This window comes from Vipera ursinii (assembly GCF_947247035.1).
Source record: "Vipera ursinii genome assembly, chromosome: 1".
Classification (NCBI taxonomy): Eukaryota; Metazoa; Chordata; class Lepidosauria; order Squamata; family Viperidae; genus Vipera; species Vipera ursinii.
The window spans coordinates 275,025,253-275,031,874 of record NC_139512.1 but is presented as its reverse complement, the minus strand read 5'-3'; positions in this window follow the sequence as shown (position 1 = coordinate 275,031,874).

Below are 6,622 nucleotides of genomic sequence, written 5' to 3'. Positions count from 1 at the left end.
TGACTTTACAGATATATCTTTGCAGCATTCTAGGCAGTAAAATGAAAATGGTTCGCCACTGCCTTCTTCCAGAATAGATTACAGTTCTGCTATTGAGTGGATGTCACCTATCCAAGTGCTGTCTGGTCCATCTCTGCTTAGTTTCTGAGTGCAAATGGGATTACCTGATGCTGAATTTCACTGACTTATATATGTTATATCTGCACAACATGACTAAGATAGGTATACTCAATACAATTACTAATGTATTGAAGACTTAGTAATTAATTCCATTTGGAACTTATTTTGTAGGTGTAAGATGCATATTACAAGGTAATCAATTTATAGATTTATCCTGCCAAAATAGTTCTCTCACATAGAACTTTGTTATAACTTCTGCATGAAGGGAGAAACTAAACTGAACAAAATAATGAGAGGCTAGTTATTCTCTTTCAAGTGCAACTGCATTGTAGCAAGAGACAAGCTGTGTTACTAACAGTATCAGATTGATATTCCAGTTATTTACAATCCATGCTTTATTGGGCTAAAGCCATGTCTGGGATTTCCAATTTGTTTTAATAAAATGATTATATTTGCAAAACTTCCTCCTCCTTCTTTAACAATGCACCAATATACAGATTATTCTTATATAAAATGTTATATGATTTCCATGCTGTACCCGTCACAGTCTAAATCCTGCCTTTTGTGTTTGGCATTTGGGAGTAATGAAAATGATATAATGCCATATTTTGACAAGACTCAGTGTGATCTTTTTTTCTAAATGTAAGCTCATCTCTTTCTCTCTCTTTCCTAATCTCTCTCTCTTTTTCATCTATCTTCTCTCCCCCTCTCCTTCCCTCCTCTCTTGATAAAGATATTGATACTTTAATTATCATTGATTGATTATTATTATGTGTCATCAAGTCAGTGCCAAGTCTTATTAACCACATCAGTAAAATTTCTCCAGGAAAAATATAGCATTAGGTTAAGTTAGTGATTTTCTAGGTAGTAATGGCTATGCTGTGTGTAAGCTACTAGGAAAATGTCTTGTGCAGAGTTTAATAAAATCAATGATACATGCATATAAACAATATCCTGTTCCAGGATCATTCCTATTTACTTCAAAGATGTTCAAAATGAAACTTTTATAGTGATTTCTTTTAAGAGCATCAATAGAGTCATGGGGATAAAGAAGGCTAAATTGGATGTAACATAAAGAACTTATATTACTAAGTTAAAAACAATCACTGGGACCTTAAACCAGTACAGAGCATTTGAGGAAGAGCTGAGCTTATTGGTTTATCTATACAAAGAAGAACTTCATGGAGATTTAAATCGAGAAAAACACAGAGAGAAATAAGTAATCAGCCTAAGTACTATTTCACTGATCTAATTGTTCTCTCCATACTCTTAATAATTTTATTTTATTTGAGGGAGGGAGAAGGTAGTATCTCTGTGCTGAACTGCTGCACAAAGTATATTAAATTCAAGGCAAAGGCAAATTGCACTTTTTTTGGACACATCTGCTTAGACAAAAACTGTTCCTAAAGAAACCAACCAACAACCATCTCTCTCCGTGCATTCCTTTGGCATGGATTTGCAAAGTATTTTCTTTGGGTATGCTATCTGGCTGCAGTAAAGAACTAATCAGCAGCATCCTCTGAGCTATGCTTTAGAATGCTTTAGAAGTTGTGCTTTTTTCTCTCCCAATGGCAAGAGTGATCAAGTGAGGCCTAGAGCTACTGCTTTATTATGTCATGCACACTGCAACCATCTGGTTGCGACTGATCTGGCAATGTGTTAAAACAAAAACCACAAAGTGTAAAGCAGTACGCAAGGCAAAACATAATCTAAAGCCCTCCTAATGGGGAGATTCACTGTTTGCTTCACTTCAGTTATGGTTTTCTCAAGATGGCAATCAATACTGGGTATGATCCAATGAAATGGAGTGGAGTGGAGTGGAGTGGAGTGGAGTGGAGTGGAGTGGAATGGAATGGAATGGAATGGAATGGAATGGAATGGAATGGAATGGAATGGAATAGAATAGAATAGAATAGAATAGAATAGAATAGAATAGAATAGAATAGAATAGAATAGAATAGAATAGAATAGAATAGAATAGAATAGAAGGGCAGGAAAGGGCAGGAAATAGAATGGAAGGGCAGGAAACCCTATACCATTTCAGACAAATGGTTGTCCAATCTCTTCTTAAAAACTTCCACTGTTGGTGCATTCACAAGTTCTGGAGGCAAGCCATTCCACTGATTAACTGTTCTAACTGTCAGTAAATTTCTTCTTAGTTCTAGGTTGCTTCTCTCCTTGATTAGTTTCCAACCATTGCATCTTGTCCTGCCTCAAAATCCTTTGAATTTGCTCCAGTGGTACATTTCACAAAGTGTTTTGCTGACGAACCCTGCCTTGAATGTAAAATCTGCTTTCATTCTTTGGAATTGAAAAAAAATAAGTTCTTTATGCTTTTTTCCAGAAGCAATTGCTGACTTTTATTTAATACGAGATCCAAGTCATAGAGGCTGTGATTATTTTTTTTAAAAAAATAAGAAATCATGCATCTATTTAATGGGTAAAAAGGGTTTTTTTTAGTCCAAACTAAGTAATTATTTTTTATACTGTATAATGGGGATTTTGAGTCTCTGGTAGCTGTAATTCATGCAACAGCATCTATTCATCTATTTGCAAAAAATAATATGAATGGGGATAATTTAGGGCCAATTATTTGCTCGCATTGATGCTAAGAGGAATGAATTTGGGCAGTCGCTCTGTCTCAGCCCAGCAGGATTGTCGTTGTTGTGGGAAAAATAAGAGGAGGAAGTCTCAAAGGTGCTTTTTTTCAGGAGGCAACTGGACTTCCTTGTTTTTCTTTGAAAGTGTTTCGCTTCTTCAGCTTGGCTGAGAAGCGAAATGTCTTTAAAGAAAAACAAGAAAGTCCAGTTGCCTCCTGAAAAAAAGCACCTTTGGGACAACCGTGACCTGGATGACTGAGAATCTCCATAGATATAAGAGGAGGAAGGAGTACTATGTGTGTTCATTGCCTTGAGTTCCTTTATTACTTTATATTTATTTACAACATTTCATACAGTATTAGGCAGGATAAAACAATCAAGTAAGGGAACAAAATTAGGGAAAAAAATAATGGCTGTATAAGTGGTATATAGAAATATGAAACTGTGGGAAAGAGTTGTTCCCTTTTTGCCATGGCAAAAAATTATCAAGGGAAACTATTTTTTTCGTAAATAGAATGTGATTTGATGTAAGAATCGAACTCTACTACCTCCCAAGAGAAGGTTGCTTTAGCTGATATGCCTTTCATTATGGTGAATATACACCAGTGAGGAAAGGCTTCCTCTTAATGTTTATTTACAAAAACTATATATGTTTATTTATTTATTTATTTATTTATTTTAATTCCATTTATATCCCGCCCTTCTCCGAAGACTCAGGGCGGCTTACAAGCTTAGCAGTAGCCTTCATTCTATGTATATGCCTGCTTATTAGGGCTTTCACACACACCCCCCAAGCGGCATTATTACAAAGTCAGCTTAATTGCCCCCAACAATCTGGGTCCTCATTTTACCTACCTCAGAAGGATGGAAGACATGTAGGAAGACATGTAGGAAGAGGTGATTTGGCAGTAAGGATGTCAACAGTCTTCAGAATGATTTTGAATTGTTTCCCATTTCAACTTTATTTTTATTTTTTTATAAATTGTTAGTTGAATAGACAAAACCCTGATTTTGTGGATGGTGAATATTAAGTTGGCAATTTCAAGTATTACTAGGAAAATAAAATCTGGCTTCTATATAAATGCACTTAGAATACCAAATTCTAAACCCCACCTAAACTCTATTAATCTATTAATAGATGATTCTATTCTAATTAATAGCTCATGCATGTGTCATTAATTAAGACATTGAAAGGACTGGAAAGAAAAAAAAACTGAGTTTAGATCACCCCTTATAGATACAGTGAATATTTTGTGCCCAGCTTTTGACTGTGGAGTAAAGAAACAACAGTTGGTAGCTGTTAAATGGGATCTCCCTAAACAGAAACTGCCATTAAATATTAAATGCTGCATAAACTTCATGTCCTGCTTGTGTATATTCAGAGACATCTGATTGGTTACTGCTGTTGACAAAGGAAAAGGGAGTAGATAGGCTAATCACTGGACAATCTCTTCTTCTGGATTAATTAGAAAGACAAATTGATATTATTGGTATGTGTGACACAAACAGAATATTGCTGAAAACCACCTTCTTAATGATAGATGGGTAGATGGATGGATAGATAGATGGATGGATGATGATAGATGTAATGTAGTATATTTTATTTCCATTGAAGCATAAGCTATACCGCGGGTGTCAAACTCGCCACGTCACATGACGTGTCGTGACATATCGCGACTCTTTTTGCATTGCTGGCAATGGGGTGGGCGCGGCTTCGGTATGATGAAACTGGCCCACGGGCTGGCAGTTTGACACCTGAGCTATACCACTGAAAAAGAATAGAATAGAATAACAGTTGGAAGGGACCTTCTGGTCCAACCCCCTGCTCAGACTGCATTTTTTAAAGAGACACACTGCAGTTTTTCAAGTTGTTATTGTTAATCCTTATATACTGAAAAATATGTACAAAATATACACAAAACAAAAACAAAGGCAATCTTGCAATGAAAGGCATTGTAAAACAAAGGCAATATTATATGAAAAGTGTCATCTACTCACTTATTCTTTCATACACAACAAGTTCATGCCCTTTTATCTATTCATACCTTCCTTCTCAACTGAAAATCTAGCTTGTCTGGCTATATTTGGGTTCAAGAAGAATCAAGGCAGGACCCCATCTGTGCATTATTTTCAGTCTGTGTGATGGCTCCAAAATGTTATGGTTCCCATGCAGATTCACAACTTCCTAGAAGTCTCCGCTTATCCCTGGTCACTTCGTAGTGGTGGTATTCTTGACTATCTCCCAGTATATCTGTTAATTTTCCATTTGGGTAAATTTTCCCAAAGTGAATTTTCATAGGGGTCTGATCAGATTTGTGGAGTTCAAGTGATCATTAACACAATTTCAGCATTTCAAGCTGCTAACACTATTAGAAGCAATATGCTTCTTAATCCAGTTGCAAGGTATTGCTAGTAAATGCATTCTGATTGTGACTTTTTCAAAAGCAACTTTAGGAGAATTTTTAAAAAGTGCTACTGGAACCTTTATTATGCTCTTGCTTTTTTCACTACAGATTTGTTTTTATTACCTAACCTTTATATAACAAAGAGATATTTAATCACTTAAAAAGATCATTATCTAGCAAGTCTTAGCTTTCTGTGATAATGGGGAAGATAAATGAGTACAAAAATGAGAATTTACTAAAGAAGCAAACAACATTTACCAGCAAATGTGTTTGGAAATCTGCTTTGGATTAGTTTCATTACAAACCTGGCAAGTCTTTTTTGCCATGGAGAAAATTAGGAAGAAGCCAAGAAAAAGGGTGCTAAAATTTCATTTAGTAGATGCTGTTTGTTCAAAACTACTCTTTACCTAAGCCAGCAGCTTAGCTTTTTCAAACCCTTTCCAGTTTCTCTTCAGGAAGTCCTACAACTCCATTCCTTCCCCAGGGACTGATTTGTTTTGTAGAAAATCTGAAATCATAAAGAGGTTTATAATCTTTTGTTATAAAAAATTCAATTCCCAGGGTGAAAATTTTGAGGAATGCTTTGCCGAGAAGGACATGTGTGACTCACCATTGCTGGCAGCATTGCCAATCAGTCAGGCAATTCATCTGATAAGGATTGTTCAGCGCTGCATCCAGCAGTCTTAGTTATCCTAGTCCCAAGTGAACCAGAACCATAAAATATAAAACAAATGCTCAGGCACATATACAAAAGATTTAAGCATGCACATGCACAGCGCTTTTTTTGTTAAAAAAAAGTGCTGGAACTCACACATGTCATATAACCCACCTTGCCTACCCTACAAGGTTCCATCCAAAAAAGGTGCTGGAACTCCGTTCTGGGCGTTCTATGACAAAAAAAGCCCTACACATGCATGTATAGAAACACACACACACACGGCTCTAATATTAACTACGACGTTGGATCATTTTCCAGGATGGTGAAATAGATGGACTTGGCCATCATGTGATTAATGGGAAAAGTAATAAGTCATTTCTGCAAAGTCGTAAACCCATCCTGTACTCCTACTTCTCCTGCCCCTGGGAATGGTAAAAATTAGGGTTATCAAGTAAACACGCTTGGATGGAGGGCTGATATCAGAGAGTGCTTTAGATCAGTATTTTTCCAGCTTGGGAACTTTAAGAGGTATGGACTTCAACTCCCAGGATTCTCAGCCAGCATGTTTGTCATTCCTCTTCACACTGTTAACCACAGTCCTTGGTCCAACATCTCCTACCTGTGGTTTCTACAGACTCCCATATTGAACCCTGGAGGATCCTCTGGAGCTATGGCCATCAGGGAGAAGTTAGAAAACTGGTCTTTCATTAGCGAGTATCTGGAGTGTCCTTTCCATGATTAGAGACTTTTTTTCCATACAAGCTTATGTTTCAAAATAAGTGGGTTAGCCAAGCATTGCAAGGATGAATCACTATATCCTTGCTTCTTGGAGTCTATCC